The following is an 18,813-nucleotide window of genomic DNA, read 5'->3' as shown; positions in this document are numbered from 1 at the left end:
GCGGCAGGTAGGTATGTAAGTAATGTCATCGCACAGGCCTGCTGTCTGACTTCGGCATACCAAACACTTCAGGGCTAAAATAACAAACCGCCTTTTTACAAAAACAGCCCGCCGTCCTGGTTTAAACCTCACAACGCTGGATCTTTTTACTTCAATCGTAGATGTGAGGCTGAAATTGCTTTCTGACATCATAAACATCTCCCATCCGCTGTATCTGTATCTACACATTAAAGTCAACACTAACACATGATTTAGTATTTACGCATGTGACAGTAGTATTTCCTGACAGGTCTTATCAAATGGCTGGGAGCTGATAGGATGCGACGTGCTCCGTTTATTCCATTTTCCAGATGAAAGCTCTGTGGACCTCTTCTTATACAAACATGCATTAGCATGTTCTCCCTCGGCTTTCCCACAGCTCTCCTGGTGTTTTTCCCTCCACCCCGCTGCCACACTGCCTGTTAACTCAGCAACAAACAAATTGGAGAGAAATAACTCCAGCTCTGAAGCTTTAAATCCCAACACTAGATAAGCTGTTTTTATCTGAAGTACGCTGTTTGTCCTTCATGAAAATTCATCGCCCCCACAAGAGGCAAAGGCAACACTATAGGTGAACTAAGCCGAGATAAACACTCTAATTGGGAGGAAAATTGACGCCGTTCATTACGGATGCCGGTCTTCAAAGGAGGGGAGAGCCGCTGAAACGTTGAAAGGAAATTGACTTGCGGCGTTGCCAGTTTGCTTTGAAAGAGTGGGAACACGTCGATTAAACTCAGCCAGCAGAAGACAAGTATGCAGATTATATTTGTTGTCTGAGTAAAAAAGCACGTTTGTCTCATAGTGATGGCCCCTCATGACAGCACAAAGAAGAGAAAGAGGATTAATAAACTAATTCTATCTCCGCCACTCTCTGTTGTTGCTCTAATTATCAACTTGATAATGTGCTTATTCTGGTATTACGGCGAATTCTCAACAGTATTTCAGTTCAGTGAAGAAGAGGCCGTCTGAAAGAGTTTCAGGAGGAAAAAAAAAATGGTAAAAAGTTACGTTTCCACATTAAAATATTCCTTTCAAACTAATGAGCAGAAATTTAAGGTTGGGGAAAAAGATTTCCACAATTTGCCCCCCGTGCTCCTCAAAAATCAGACATCTGGTTGATGCCAGAAATATCCAGTAAACCATGTATATATTCATGGTTTTCTTCATCCACACTATTTCCAATTGTATAAAAAGGTAGACGACAAATCTCCCTCTTCCTTTTGATATTAAAAGTGACTAAAGTGACATGCACTGATCTATTTTTCATTTAGGGACCAGCCTGTGTACAGCGCCTGTAAAAATTACCCTCCTTGAATGTTTTACTCTTTCATTGATTTTATAAATCATGCTCAATATAATTTGGATGTTTTATTCACAAATAAACTCCTCATTTATTACACAAAATACACTTTTTCAGGCTTTTGTAACAAAAATATGTCCCCCCCCCCCCCCCCCCGGTTTGATTGGCACTGGAAGATAGTTCCTCCCTCCTCTCCTGGAGAACCACATCCATTAAGTCACATCCGTTTCCTGAAAGGGGCGGAGTCATTCTGAGCAGGAGTTTTTAGACATGCAAAAATCCAATACTGGAGAGTTTTTACGGCAATAAACTTCACAAGCATGTTTTGGGGACCTCTGAGAACAATATAAAAAAAATATGTAACCTTTAATGTCAAAGTGGAAACAGATTTCTGCAAAATAATGTCAATTAAACAAAAATGTGTAATGCAATATACTGAAAAGGACTGCATAAACATTCACTTCCTTTAATGTGATCTAATTCAACAGAGGTCCAGTCAATTGGTGCTAGCAGATTCACAATTAGTGAAATGGAGTTCACCTGAGTGCAGTGTGTCTCAAGTGATTGTAGATTAAAGACACCTGTGTCTGGAAGGTACAGTCACTAGTTGATCAACTCAGTGAAAAGGTTATTGAAAAGTAAAAGTCAGGGGATGGGAAAAAAATTCAAGTTACAGAACATCCCCCAGAGTTCAGTTAAACCCATCATCAAGAAATGGAAGGAGTATGGTACATGTGTAAATCTGCCTAGATCAGGCCGTCCTCACAAACTGACTGACTGTGCAAGACGGAGACTAGTGAGAGAGACCACCAAGACACCCATGACTACTCTGAAGGAGTTTCAAGCTTCAGCAGCTGAGATGGGAGAGACTCTGCAGACAACAACTGTTGTCCAGGTTCTTCACCAGTCAAAGCTTTATGTGAGAGTGGCAAAGAGAAAGCCACTGTTGAAGAAAACTCATTAAATCTGGACTAGAGTTCACCAAAAGGCCATGTGGGAGACTCCATGGCCCATCTGGAGAAAATTCTTTGGTCTGATGAGACCAATATGGTGCTTTTTGGCCATCAGACAAGACACCAAACACTGAACATCACCACAAACCCACCATCCCCACTGTGAAGTATTGTGGTGGCAGCATCATGCTGTGGGAATGCTTCTAAGCAGCCGACCCATCTTTGTCTGCCCCATTCTTGAGTTATGTGTAAAACTATGTCAATTTTGGCTTCTTTCTTCTGTTTTTTGTGTTTTTCAAATGGACATAAATGAAACAGACATGTGTATACCAAAAACATTTGTCACTGCAACAACTTCTGGGAGAAATGGTGTATTTTCTGGAAAAATTCCAGGGGGGGCCAATACTTTTGTCCATGGCTGTATAAGATTTTGAAGTTCATTTTGTCTACCAATAGGGTACAGTGAGGACACCGTCTCTGATTAGCTTGATCTTTTCTCCGGATGACTCTCAAGGTTTTTTTTCTTTTTCCAACAACCAAACAAACAGTCCGTATGAGGATGTAATATTAAGAAGGCTATTTTTTCTTTGGGTGACCAAAGTCCTTGTAATTTATCCTTTTCTGACTCTTTTCCCATTTATTAACAAGAAGGAGGCGGAGCTTATAACCTGTACAGCCAGAAAAACTCCAAATGATTTGATTTCACTCTTTTGGGAGCAGCCATGTCCTTTCATCAATGCATAAATTAAATCCACTACTGCTTCTTAAAGAAAACTCAGCTTTCTCATGTAAAAAAGTTAGGTATTTCTAAAGTAATAAAACCTTTCTTTGTGTACTGACCTGGTGCCAGTAAAGCAGTTTCACAGCTTTATGAATCAAACTGCTCAGCACCAAAGTGTGATTACAAAAAAAGTAGCAGGGAGCATCACTGGGACCTGTGTTTAATTTAATTGGAGACCAATCAAACGTATGTGTGTAAAAACCTCCGTTAACTTCACATCATTACCTCTGAATGTCCTCATTACACACGAGGTCAGAGCTTTGATTTTTTAGTGAGCATGGGTTTGGATTTCATCTAAACTTGGATGCGTTCTCTTCTTAAATTATTTCACCTCTTTAAAGAACATTTAATGAGTAAAAACAGTTGGACAAAGAAATGAAGACTGAACTTGTTGCTGCTCTTGTTAACAAATTAATTTCAGAAATAATTAAAAAATATTCTGTGTTGTTTTTCCAAGAACAAACGCCCAGAAAAGACTGGTGAAGAGAAAAGGCAGCTCTGAAGTTCTCTGTAATTAAATTGGACATTAATAAATGCATTAGCCTTATTTAGCTGGAACTTTGTGTGCAGTTTTGGTTATGCTGATGTTCCCTGAAACATTAAAGCAAAATGTCACCTGAATCAGCAAATGCATTTAAAGATCAAGAACTTGGGAGTCAAGCCGAGGGGAGCGCGGGGTTTCTCCTGGAGCCCCGCTGCGCCTCTCTGCAGACGTCTAATGTGAAAGCACTTATGTGTGAACGCTGAGCGGGATGGAGAAACCAGCTGGGAGCTGGGGTCACACCAAAAAGTGGTTTTCTATTTCCACATTTTTAAAAGCAGTGGGAGATTTTTCCCTGATAAATGACAGATTCCTCATAAAAAGTAAAAAAAAATCTGACTTTCAATAGTTGGTTTCAACATCACAGTTTAACAAACACTGAAGGTTTCTTATTCTGTAATGCTCAGTGTTATTTTAGATAAAGCTTGAGTATGTAATAAAAATCTGCAGTATATACCTTTCCTCCTGAGCATCAACGCTGCTCTCCAGCTCTCTGAAAATGAAGATGCATTGTTGAAAGACCTGCCAACAGTTTGGATAATTTACCCCGTGAGAAGAAGTTAATTAACAAGTTCACTAATGACTTATCTAAGGAGAAACTCCCATCTAAAGCATGAAGCCTCTCTACCTTATTCTGTGCAAGCTTGAAATAAATTCAGTTGTCAGCCATGATTCCAGTCAGATCAAGTCAAATCAAATGTAGCCGGGCCAGACATGTTCGGCGCCCAGTCAGTAGCTGGTAATGTCAAATTTTGAACCAAAACAGACCAATCTGATGAAAAGTATGCACTTTTTATTCATAGTCTCCCTTTTAAATTTGGCAACATGACAAAAGCACATGAAAACAAGCATCAAAACACAACAGCAGAGCTGTATTTGGACATCACCTGAGGTAGTAGAAGAAGCAGGCAAAAACGGGAAAAAACGGACTAATATCTGCCTAAAAAAAAAAACTATTTGCAATATTTACAAATTTCCAACATAAAATTTCACCAACTTATTAATTATGTATAATACTAGCAAAAAAGAGCTTAAAATGTTGCAGTAAATGAGTGACGTGGTATGGTGAACGATCTTTTCAGCAGGGAGTAACAGTGTGAAAACAGGTGTTGTAGAACAAACACCAGGCAGCTTCGTCTTCTTATCTCAGCAAACACATAAGAGAAGCTGGTACACACTGCAAGCTCTTCCAAGAAAGACTAAATTTCTTCTGCCTTTTTTATTTTAACAAGCTATATCAGCATTGAAGAACAAACTACCTCTCTTGTCTTCATGGAGCCCTGTGCTCTGCTGCTTTCCTGCATTGTTGGGTCTTAACAAATGTGAGAAGAATTTGCCTTGTAAAACAAAGCTTCTTTTCCTGAGTGGGCCACAAAGAGCTGCTGTGCGGATAACAAACACTCTCACCCTTCATGCGTGACGGAAAGTCTGCCGCAGACACTGAAATCACAAGTGCCGGAGTTAGTCCTGGCTGATTCACCCCTCATAAGCACTAAATTCTGATACTAAATTGATATACACTGAATTTAGTTCCAGAATATTTATGGTTTTGATCACTTACGTTTGAACGGGACATCATTTACAAATCCTGAGGCTATTTACCTCCAGCTCTACTCAGATGATTAAAATTGTTCTGGTCACATATATACAGTGCTTAACAAATTTATTAGACCAACTGTCATCTTTGTCTCAAAGACCATCCAGCATCATGAAGTGCTTTAATGCGGACTCTTTCATTTTCAGTGAGCCCTCCACGTTTTACCATTTTGAACAGGAATGAGGAATTTCAAACTGAATTCTCCTTTTCATACTCAGATTTTAGCCGGGTCACTGGGCTTCTATGAGAAGTCAGAAATGAATCAAGCATAACATTCAACCACTAAAACTCATTTTTCTGTTCAGGAATACAAGTAAATAACTATAATTTGACATATTAATAAAGAAATATTAATGTGCTTTACTATTTTTTCCGTTTTTTTTTTTTTTTTTTGTAAATCAGTAAATTTGAAAATTCATGGATAACAATAATAATTATATGTTAGCATTAAAAATATCATTTGGGTTAAAGAGCTTCTACATATTGGTGTATTAACCATTGCAGAAACATAAAAAATGATTTTAGTAATTACCAATGCTGTTAATTTAGGGCAGCTGCAGCATAAACCTTACTTTGGTTAGGGTTAGGGTGGTCTAATAAATTTGTTGAGCACTGTATATGTATATTTATATACATACATAATGTGGATGGGCGCACTGAACTAAAAGTGTGAAAATTGCTTTTAAGTGTCAAAAATGGGTCCAGAATGAACAAAATGGGGCAAAACTGTGCAAAAGTAGCAACAACATGTCAAAGATGGTCGAAACTTATGAAAAAATTGTTTGAAGTGGCAAAATGCACAACTTGGCAAAAAGAAGTGGCATATATATATATATATATATATATATATATATATATATATATATATGTATAGGATATATAGGATATATATAGGATAGAGGGCAAAAATTGGTCACAAGGGACAAAAAAAACAAACCGCTAAAATGGGCATAAAGTGACAAAGAGATATTTCAGAAATGGGTGAAAAGTGGCTAAAAATGGAAAAGAAATGTGCAAGAAAGGTGGTGAAAAAATGATATTGGATCAAAAGGGGCAAAAAAAGTATATGTGGGGGAAAAAGTGTCCCAAAAAAAAGGCAAAAAGAGGAAATAAGGCAAATTAGTTCCAAAAAGAAGGCAAAAAAGTTCCAAAAATTTGAAAAGATGAATAGATGAAGAAAGCGATGAAACTGTTTAAAAAGTAGCACAAATAAATAATTATAACATCAGAACCCAATAATAGTTTGACACTCTTTTCAACTCTAACATGAAGTAGCTCTTAGCCAGGATGCTAGTGATCCAACACTCATACTTTGTTATTATCAATAAATCACAGCTGTGGAGGGCCCATTCTCTGGGCTGCCAGGGCCCCAGAAAATACTGTGGGCAGGTCTGATCTTACACTATATACTCTGAAGTTATAAAGAATCCAGCAGCCTTTATATCAGTGTTTGGTTCAACTGATCTTAAAAAAAATTCTCCGGCCTGCAGGACATATCATTGGAGCAAATCTAGAGCAAATATGAGTTAGACACCCCTGCTTTAGATGGCAGTGAACTGAGTTTTACAGCCATGTTAACCTGCTGGGGGGGCGATCATGCTCTGGCAGGGAGGAAACAATCAAGCGTTCTGTGAAACACTCGTTTCTTGTCATATCAGCGTCTGTTTTTCCACAGGGTCACCTCTGTGTGTGGATGTTTTTTAATGCTCAGCTGAAACACTTTTGGTTAGTTAAAACCAGAAATACCTGAAGACTTACAAATTTAAGTTGGCAAACCTTTACTCCAGCTGATGTTTTCTAAACTGTCACAACTTTGTAAAAAAGTTTAATGGATTGTGTATTTTGCCAGAGCTTCAGAATCTGCAGTAAACCTTCAGGGAACGGCTCGTATTTTCCTGAGCCCCATGAAATGAATTTGGACTATTTTCAATTTAATACAGTTTTGCAGACTCATCAGCATATTTTTAACACTGCATCTAAATGTTTTAATGGTTGCTTTAAAAAAGTCAGAGATTCACAGCTCTCTGCAGAGTGACTAGGTAGAATAAATATGTCCAGATATAGTGGGACAGCAGGTGTTTACTCTGTCAATATCGTGTATTTTGGAGCAGATAGGCAAACTCACAGCACTAAACAACTAAATGACTCAGCGGGTTAAGAGCCATTAACACTAATTCTGGCAGCAGCCTCTGGTGGAGTGATTAATTCAACCACTCTGGGCAACTTCTTGGCCAGCAGCACAAACCAGCATTGCCAGAAAAGTTGCCACAAACTTAGAGAGCTGGATTTCACCGCAGGTCCCTGTTATGAGTTTTATAAAACCCTCTGGTAAGCATTCTGGGATTTTTTGTTGTATTTGTTGAAAATAGTGTGAAGAATGACATTTCCTCGACTATTTTCACAAACAAATTTGAGATTACATCTCTCCAGGAAAAAGGAAGATCACTAAGATTGTTTTTGTATTTTGCCACCTTTCCTGTTCCATTGATGGAGGATTTGGCAGACACGAGTACAGGCCTGTGTGCACAAAAATTCATTATTGAACAGGAAAAGAAGCAAGCCAAAAACAGGGAGACAGAAAATGGCAAGGAGAAAGAGAGCTTACACTATAAAACCTTTAATCATTTTAAAGGTACAAAAAAGGACATCAAGAAAAGAAAACAGCTAAAACGTTAAGACATGACAGGATTATATGAGACACAAATTGATAGCTTTCATGCGCTTAAGTATGCTTGTACAGTTGAAACCAGAAGTTTACATCCACTGTCAAAAGACACACAACTTTCTGAAATTGAAATGTCTGAAATTAAATCAGACTAAACATTTCCTGTTTTAGGTCAACTTGGATTATCAATATTATTTATATTTTCTAAATCCCAGATTAATGAGTGAGAGAATGTTTTATGACTTTCTTCAAACTCAGAAGTTTACATGAATTTCCTTAGTACCTAGTAGAATTGTCTTTAAACTGTATGACTTGGGTCAAACGTTTTTGGTATCCTTCCACAAGCTTCTCACAAGAGTTTGCTGGAATTTGGCCCATTCCTCCTTACAGAGCTGCTGTAACTGAGTCAGGTGTGTAAGCCGCCTTGCTTGCACACGCGCCTTTTCAGCTCTGCCCACAAATTCTCTATAGGACTGGGATCAGGGTTTTGTGATGGCCCCTCCAAAACATTGACTTTCTTGTCCTTTAGCCACTTTGTAACTAAGGCCTGCCACTCACTAGACGATTTTTTAAAATCTGGAACGATTTTAAAACCGTGTGAGACCACAGACTTCAGGACAATTTCCAAAGATTCTTCATCTTTAATCCTCTAAACGCACACACCAGACAACTCAGCCAGACTGTCAGATCACTGGAGACCACACACCTGCCTACGACCTCACGTTATCACATGACTTCAGAAAAAAAACAAAAAAAAAAACCCACGGATGTCTGTCAATACCGTCTTGCTGTCTCTCCACAACAGGCTGTCCTTGCGTGCGTTACAGGTGCAGCAAAAATCATAATACAAGGGAAAGACTCAGGATGAAATCCTGGCTGGAATTAAGTTAAAGTTGTGTTCATGGTTGTGAGCGGTGAAAGTATGTATGATCTGGCTGTGACGCTACCCGGTCTGCTCGCTCTCATTGGTTGTAGGTACTCCGCCAGAGGCATTACGACCTAGAATCGTAAATATCAATTCGGGATTTTGGAGGCTACCACACGATTTGGAGCAATAAAACAATCATGTTGACACCACACACATGCAGACTACTCAGACAAATAGTCGTTTGCGACGAGGCTCCTCTCAGGATATGCCCCCACGATTGGAACAGGTAGACTTAAAACAGATTAAAGTGAGTCATAGTTAGTGGTAAATCCTTTGCTCGCAGTAATTGCATCAAGTCTGTGACTCAATGACATCACCAAACTTTTGCATTCTTCTGTGATGCTTTTCCAGGCTTTCACCACAGACTCTTTCAGTTGTTGTTTGTTTTAGGGGGTTTCTCCCTTCAGTCTCCTCTTTAGCAGGTTAAATGTGCTGTAGGGTTTCAGTCTGGAGATTGACTTGGCCAGTCTAAACCCTTCCACCTCTTGCCCCTGATGAACTTCATCAGCTTCATTGTTTTGCCAGTGTGTTTTAGGTCATTATCTTGCTGCATGATGAAGGATCTCCCAGTCAGTTTGGTTTCATCTTTCTTTAAATTGGCAGACAGGATGTTTCTATAGACTTCTGAGTTCATCTCTGCTGCCATCATGTATTATATAATCAATGAAGATTAATGAGCCCATCCCAGAAGAAGACATGCAAGCCCAAGACACGACATTGACTCCATTGTTAGGCCTTTCAGACTAGCAGGGCTCCGTGCCGGTTTCGGTTCCTCAACCTTAATTTGAACCGTCCGACACGTTCAAACTGGGAAAAAAATGGTTCTGAAGCTGAAAAGTTGGGTTCTCAGCTGGAACCAAAAATAGTTGGTTCTTTCTTAGGAACCGTGACATCATCAGTGGGTGTATCACATTCTAGGTTGTGAAGACAAGCTGAAAACTGAGAAAAAGTGGTCTGCTGGTGAGACAAAATGTTTGGATGTGATCTGGTCATTGACAGAATTCCAGGTGAAGCTGGAGAGTAGAACAAGAAAGAGCAAGTTATATGAGATGGTGAAGGCAGGGTTCACCTGAACACCAGACCAAATGCAATCTATTTTGTAAAGTGCACCAGTCCCTCCTGCAGCAAAACACCCCCACAACATGATGCTGCCACCCCCTATACTTCACAGTTGGGATGGTGTTCTCAGGCTTGCAGTCTTCCCCTTTTTCCTAACGTAAGGATGGTCATTATGGCCAAACAGTTCAACTTAAGTTTCATCAGACCACAGGACATGTCTAAAAAATTAAGCTCTCTGTTCCTGTATGCATTTGAAAACTGTAATCTGCCTTTTTTATGTTGCTTTTGGAGTAATGGCTTCTTCCTCGCTAAGTCGCCTTTCAGGACTTGCTGCACTGTGGATGATGACCCTCTCTTACCAGCTCCAGCCAGCATCTTCACAAGGTCTTTAGCTTTTGTTCTAAGGTTGATATGCACATTTGGCACCAGAGCTATTAATCTCTGGGACTCAGAACCTGTCTCCTTCCTGACCGGATTGATGGCTGAACATTCCCATGGCATTTATACTTGTGTATAATTGTCTTCAGGCATCTGGAAATTGTACCCAAGGATGAACCAGACTTGTGGAGGTCCACAATTCTCTTCCTGATATCTTAGCTGATTTCCCCATGATGTCACACAGGGAAGCAGTGTGTTTGAGGTGTACCTTAAAATTACTTTAAAACCCTTAAAAACCCTATTTCTATTTGCCTGTTTGGATTTAATTATTTGACATAAAGACAGCAGCTGTAATGTCCTGATTGACGGCTCAGTTTTGGCCCAGGTCATTAGAGAAGTGGAGAAATGGTGAGAGGAAACATAACGAACCCTAACAAAAGAGCTGTTGAATTCCACATTTGCAACTGTCTGCCACAAACCAACCCAACATGTTTTGCTGCTGTCTGCACCCACCTAAAGTATGTTACCAATGTGCATGATTAAAAAATCCAACTAGGGCGCGCTGGTAGTTGAGTGGTTAAGGCACACGCCACATACGCAGGCGACCCAGGTTCGAATCCGGCCCGTGGCACTATTTCCTGCATGTCTCTCCCCGCTCTCTTCCCTGTTTCCGACTCTATCCACTGTCCTATCTAATAAAGGCAAAAAGGCCAAAAAAAAAAAAAATCCAACTAAAGATAAAACAAGTATTCCAGGTCACTCTGGAATCTCAAGGGTTAACAAACAAGGCACCCAACTGTGATGTTGAGCTAAAAAAAACACCCTTGTTGCTGGATAGCTGCAGCGTGGTCATGATCTCTCTACTGATCCTGGTAACGGCAGCTGCTGGTTGGTGGTCTTATTACACCTCTCCCACATTATGCATCAGTCCGTCCGCTGAGACAAGCAGAGTTTGTATGTCAGACCATTAGGTGGTTCAGGTAACACGCTCCCTTCAGATTCAGCCACCTTTCTGTCCAACATGGGTGCCGTTCCATTCATTTCTCTCTAATGAAAGCCTTCAGTTAACACAGCGAGGAGCTGCCACCGAGTCTCGTAAGCATTTGTTGGAGGGTACGCGGTGTGACCCTCGGGTGCATGCTGTAGGTGTATTTGTTAATTCACAGATAAGGGTGGAGAGCGCCGCGCCTTCCCACCAGGATTCATTATTTTGTGCTCCCAACTCCTGCTGGTTATGTTAATGTCTCATGAATTTCCATAACAAAATAGGCATCAAGGTAGGGAGGAAAATCACTTCAACACAGCATGCAATTTAAATGTGCCATTTCACAACCAATCATTCTGCAGTGAAGTGTGGAGGCAGCACACAGACACGCTCGTCATCTCTGAGAGATGCTGCAGGGCAGACGGAGGGTAAAGGACAGCACGTAAGGAGATACATGTCAGTAAACCTGGAGCGGTCTGAGCGCTGCCTTTGTCCTTAAAATACCCTTCATTTTCATCAAAGATGAATAAATCACAATAAAGTCATAAATATATTCAGAGACATTTCAGATGAGCAACAGGTGATGTGTTTCCTTTCCTCTCGTCCGCCTGTCCTTATTATTTCACACATAAAAAATACTTCAGTCCCACTTTAAATGCATTTTAGTTTCATATCTTTTCCAAAAAACATATCATTTTTCTACATCTCAACCACATGCACATATAAAACACACTGTATCGTCTTTACTTCTTACACAAAAGAGTTAAAAACATGGTGCGCCCCTTGAGAGCTTACAACTACAAAAAAGTTGCATAAAGCCTTCAGTTAAACTGGACTCTGAGCAGCATGCTATGCTAGCTGTATGCTACATCTGCTAGTTAGCACATGCATGGCTATGACTATGCATTTCTCTGTTAGGGTGATGTTCTAGCATTCATAGTGTAATTTCCTTGTATGTTTTCTGTGCTCTGTGTCGATGTTTGATGAGGACTAACAGCAGCTAAGTTCTATAAGCTAGATAGTAATTTATTTTTTATGACCACTTGAACGTTTAGGTCTATTTAGTTGTGTTTAGCCACATAGTGATAGCAATACTTCACTACTGCTTCCAGCTAATGTTATTTCATTTCCATTTATTACAGACCACACACATCCACAAACTAAATAAAGCATGTATGTCCTCGTAAACCTGCCAATCCTAGACTGTACCCAACAACATGGAAAAAGCAAAATAAACTGGTGAAATACATCCTTCCTCTGGAGCCTGATTCTCTTAAAGGGATCAATGTCCATAATTTCGGCCTCAACCAGACTAATTCAAAAAGCATAGAGAGCAACTCTGCTATAAGGATGATGTTCACTTTTGCAAGTTATGACAGTTACATTGAACAGTTATGAGTGATTTTAGCCAACTAACTTTTAGATGGCAGGGGAATTATGAGACCATCAACAGCTAGTATTCCCTTTCCTCACTCCTGCCTGTCTGAAGATTGCTAACTGAACTAAGTTGAAACTTAAACTTCAATCCATAGACTTAAATGGGACATATTATGCAAAAATCAGTTTTTCAGGTTTTTCTAACAAAAATATGTGCCCCTGACCTGTCCACATTCCCCCCAAGAATCAGAACCCCCACCTTCTCCACCTTTTAGAAAATGTGTGCCAAAACGAGCCTTTGTCAGACTTTCCCCTCATGATGTCATGTGGGGAGTTAGCCCCGCCCCCAGGTTTGGTTGGCCCTCCCCACTTGGAAGAATGTTCCACCCTCCTCTCCTGATCCTCCTTTCAGCTGCCACCCAAGAGGAAGAAAAAAAAAATCACATCCATTTCCTGAGAGGGGTGTGGTCAGGGGCGGAGTCACACAGATCAGTTACATTTAAAGCCACAGACACAAAAACAGGGCTAAAATAGAGGCTTTTACACATGCAATCATCCAATACTAGAGTGTTTTTTTACCAACAAACTTTACAGACATGTTTTGGGGACTTCTGAGACCAATATAAACTTGCCTAAAAAGGTCAAATATGTCCCTTTTAACCATAGACATCCATAAACTTTATTCCATTACTTGGAAACAACTTTTCTGCAGTTAAGTTCATGTTAAAATATTCCATTAAAGCAGGTCTGTAGCCAAACAGGAAGTAAAGACCCTTAGTTTAAGATGGTAGAAAAATGGCAAAAGAACAGTTTTAAATTGTGAATTTTTAAAGCAGGAAATGTGTAATTCAGCACTGTTAACTACATAATTTCTGAGATTTATCACCATTAAGACCTTGGTCTTTTAAAACCCTGGCAAAGTATTTCAAACTACAGCACTCTGTATTTACAGGAAAATCATGCTGTAGTTCACTGACAGTATTTCATATTAAGCTGATAAAAGCAGGACTAGTCTGTTAGCTTGTTTGCAAATTGTTTGCTCACAAACTGCTTTACCCTCTCTCCTAAATCAAGAGCAGAAGTTCAATTTTTTGGTGTTTTCTGGGCTTATTTTGAATGAAAACTGCAGGGGAGGAGTTTAAAACAATTCCTATAGGAATAAATGGACTCTCAATTGACTCGCCTCCATAACTATAAGAAATAATGTCCCCATTAACAGATTTTTGCATAAAAATGTATTACACACTAAATTAAGTACAAAAGTGACCACATATTTCTGTGACAGCAGCCATCATGATGTCACCTTTTCTAAAGCTTTGATTGTGTATTTCAGCTGTCACTATGTTGTTTTTTAGAGCAATACGGCAACAACATTTAGAAAATAAAGTAATCAAAAGTCCGCAGTCTCTGTGGTTGGCAAACTCATTAGCTTGACAAATGGGTTACTTAACCACATTATTTTCCACAAATGTGACAATTTGTGCTCGACGCTGACCTCAGCAAAAGCCGGGTTCTCCAAGCAATGAAGTCTGTGCTTGTGGGTAAATTATTATTTTGAAAATGAACTTGCAAACCATCATGTTTCATAAATATTGGATTACTATTTCTGAATGAGGCTGGCCTGTTTGGTTTAAAAAGAAAAAAATACTTTTAGAAAGAAGCAAACTGACAATTTGCCCTCTATTCAGGGACAGGGAGCAGCAGATAAATAAAAGACCCTTGGTTACTTAAAACTGCAAGCATCCTGAGCACTGAGACCCACTGTCTTTGCCTACAACTGAGTTATATCAACCGGCTACCACAAATAAATCAGTGTATGGTTACTACTAAAAATGATAGGGTGACATGCATGTGTGAGCACAAACAGCTGAATTCTTCACCCAGACTCTACCCAGATGTTTCCAGCTAACCTGTAAATGAACGTTGGGAATATCATGCTGGAAAGGTGCCACAAACCAGCCGTGTTAATTTTGTCAACTAAAACTATGACTACAAACGTTTGTCAACAGCCTTTTTTCCATAACAAAAACTAGACTAAGACTAACAAAATTATATCTGTGATGACTAAAACTGACAAAAAGTGATGTTAGTTTTCGTCAAGATGACAAAAACTAGACTAAAATCTAATGAAGTTTTCGTCGGACATTCAAAATCCGTGATATTTCTTCACTGTGGGTGAATCTGTTAAAATACAATGCAGCTGTAGCTATTCTGCCTCTAAGCTGTAGAAAGCAGGGACCCCAGGTTTGGCAGCGTGAACAGAGCACACTACCATGACTTGGTACCAGATTTAGACAAGAGCATAAATGCTTGGGCTAAAAGTAAAGACTAAAACGTGAGGACTTTTTATGGACTAAAACTAGACTAAAATGTTTTTGAGTTTTTGTCGACTAAAACTGAAAAGTGTAGAAATGACTAAAATGTGACTAAAACAAAAAGACATTGCACACTGGGTCCGATTATTTCGTCCAAATTTTTTGCATGTTAAAAAAGAAAATGAGCCCATGTTGTTCTAATGACGTTTGCAGACTAACGCTGAAATTTTCTTCCGTCAGATTCGGAACGGGCTCGATTTTATGCGAAATTTCATATCAGTCCAAGTCATTTAAATGGGTGAGTGATGATTCAAAACAGCGCACGCTGCTTCCTCCTCACCTGCTCACCCCCGCCCGACCCCTCATCCCCCTCTCTCTCCTTCTCTCTCGCACTAACCTCACTTTAAACACCAAAGTTTGCTCATTTATTCTGTGGATATAAACCATTGAATTATAACAGATAGATGGGTGATTCATGATTCAGATCAGCGCCCGCTGCTTTATTCTCTCTCGCTCACTCACCCCAGCTCCTCCCTCTCTCCCACTCCCAAACTCTCGCTGCAAACACCATAGTTTTCCGATGTATTATGTGGATATCAGCTTATAACAGATACTAAAGGCATACGTTGTAACCTACTCACAGCTCATAACAGAGACAGAATTATAAAGTCACTCTCTCTATTTCTCCAATGTGGCTCAGCGCTATTACGCATGAATGGGTGCTGAATGAAGCTCTCTGACAGGATGGATCCAGCAGGATTTTAGAGGAGTGACAGAGACACAGGCTCACAGTACAAAACTATTTGCCACATTCTCCGAATTTTCGCAGTGAAGGCAAATAAAAACACATTGGACTCAGTGTGCAAGGTCTGAGTGCGTGATGTTTTCTTTGGATTACGGATCCGAAAAAAAAAACACATCTGAAAATAACGGACCCAGTGTGTAAAGACGTTAAGACCATAATCAAAATTGGCTGCCACAATTAACACTGCAAGCCAGCCCTAAACATACAAAGGGTTGCAACCAAACCACAAGGCCATTTGCACCCCAAAAGAGAGGAAACATAATCTTCTTGCGTATGAGGTTGTTTGTTCGGTATAAAAAAAGATCATTTAGCCAGCTAAATTTACTGGGCTAATTTGGTTAGCCTGTTAAAACCATTTGCCATTATGTGTTAGCATTAAGCTAACAAACTAAGATAGATCATCTGACTGAAATTGTGACCGTCTTGGAGATTTATGTACCAGACACTCCTGATCAGCACCATAATTGGTTTGAATAACACCTAACAGAAACCAGGTGGCACCCCCCTGTAGCTGAAAGCAGCTTATGTAGAATTTTACAATTTTATTTAATGATTTTTTTTAAATTAACTTCCTGTTTAGTTGCTATGTAGAGAGAATATTGCTAAAAAATATTAAGATAGCTTGTAAGAAAGGCTGATAAACATGCATTTCTGCTGTGAAGTCCAGCATTTTAACACAGGACCTGATGGGGATTGACTCACTTTTAGATCCAGCCTCCAGTGGCAAATTAAGGAACTGCAGTTTTAAGCACCACTCGTTATAGTTCCACTGCCCAATAGGCTTTAGCCTTTTTGTTTCATTTTGATGTGACATTTCTGTATGATCTAAACTCCATTGATAAACATGACTCTTTAACAACACTGTCAAAGTGGCTGAGCCTGGCAGAGGTGCTAACTGATTGAGATGATTAAAATGACACCAAACATCCCTTTTTATCCTTTCCTGTCACTTAAGATGCAGCTCACAAAACACCTCGACTGCTACATACAGGGAGATTCTCATTCACTGTTAATTGGCTCATTTACTCCTGCATGCAGTGAGGGGGAAAAGCGTAAATAAACTTGGATAACAAAGTTTGGAGCATGTCTGAGATGAGCTGTCTGAATGGGAACAGACAGTGACATTAATGGAGGGAGGCGAGAGCGTCTGCAGACAGTCCGTGCCACCCCTTCCTCTTGTCTCCAGGCTAAACGTATCCTGTCACAGCTGACAACTTCTGCAATTGATTAAGTCAGTCTTGCTGACAGGAAGACGCAAGGTCACAATTATGATGAATGCTCTATTTATTCTTTTTGATATCAGAGTATTGAACCCCCAGACCACTTTTTCAGCTACAAAGCCATGTATATGGGTAGTAAGTAGTGTTTTTGCCAATTCAGGTCCATCTCGACATCACAGTACAAAACATTTAAATTCTACATACTGTGTTAAAAATTTGCCTTCAGCAGGTTGAAAGTGGCTTCTGCAAATATAATTCTAATTCTTATGTCTGACAGGCCCACCCACAGGAATGGCTCGGCCTCTTAAGGCCTAGAAGCATCCCTAGAAGGCTTTCCTAGAAGCCTTTTAATTCCATCAATACATACAAATTGTATCTGCAGCATTAGTACTAGCCACATGGTTAACATTTGCCCCCTGGCATAGCTCCGATCAGTTCTGGAGCGAACTGAAATAAAGATCTTAGCGTGGCTGAATGCAATATTACTGTCCTAGTCCATTGAGCCAACCCACAACATTAGTATTATTTGGGGTATTAGGAAAAGGTATAGTAAATTTACGATGGACCACGGTCTTTTTGAGTTTTTTTTCAAAGCCTCAGCCTTTTCCCAAACTCTGTCTATGGGAGGTTTACCAGATGGATGTGTCAAACACATCCATCTGGCGTGTCAGGTTAGTCTACAACTAGAATGGACCTGATCAGTAAAAAGACATTTATTTGATGGAGAGGATGAGACGGAGGATGATGACATGCAGATACTACTGACCATCATGCATCATCACAGCTGTTTATTTGAGACAGCACCAATCTGTTATTAGGTAATACAGTGTTCTTTACACTCTCTAACTGGTAAATCAAATCATTGTAGAACTGTGTTTGTTTTCAGAATAACACAAAAAGAATTAAAATACGAAAGAAACATTTGCTTAAGCTGATCCTTCTGATTTATTTAAAGGTGTCCCCTATTAATACGCACCGCTCAGATGTTTAATCACGTGCTGTAAAACAAGATGACATCCCAAACTCACCACTGCTTGATTTTCCCTCTGCGGGTGCTCTGCGGATCAGGTGCAGTCTCGTTTGTTGCCATTTTTGGAGCTGGAAAAAAGTCACGCTTTTCTTTAGTGGTTCTGCTTTTTATTCCTGTCATGTACAAGCACTTCTTGAGCTGACATCGCATCATATGTAGGTTAACATATTTTTCATTGGCAGTAAAGTTACAGACGATCTCAGGCGACAAGGAGTAATGTAATAATAATAATAATAATAATAATAATAATATCTAAAAAAAGCACTCAGAGAGCACAGACCTCCGCCATTAGCCCTATCTCCCAAAAGTAAAGAATCCTTTAAAAAATTCCTGGATCCAGACGGTGATCAGATTACTCCCAATATCTAATCAGTTCCTCCTTATGCCATTTCTGACATTTCCTGAAAATTTCCTGAAAATTCGTCCATGACTTTTTGAGTAATGTTGCTAACAAACTAACAAACCGTGTGGATTGCATATAATAATAATAATAATAATAATAATAATAGAGTAACTAGTTACTTTCAACTGTGAGTAACTAATGTAACATGTTACTTTTTTAAGAAAGTAACTAGTAATGTGTAATGGATTATTTTTATTGAGTAACTACCCCAACACTGATGGGTAACTGGAGGAATTGAGGCTCAAGAAGGCACTTATTTTGTGGCAAGTACTCGACTTTAGAGTCCCCAGTTAAGCTAACGAGTTAATGGATTGTGGGAGGAAGCTTGAGTTCTTGAATATAACCCATGCATGCACGGAGAGAACATGCAAACATCACACAGAAAATCTCTGTCCTACAGGGATTTGAACCTTCTTTCTATTAGGCAATAGCACAAC

Source organism: Cheilinus undulatus, linkage group 6, assembly GCF_018320785.1.
Source record: "Cheilinus undulatus linkage group 6, ASM1832078v1, whole genome shotgun sequence".
In the NCBI taxonomy this organism is placed as follows: domain Eukaryota; kingdom Metazoa; phylum Chordata; class Actinopteri; order Labriformes; family Labridae; genus Cheilinus; species Cheilinus undulatus.
Note: the sequence above shows the minus strand (reverse complement) of the source record.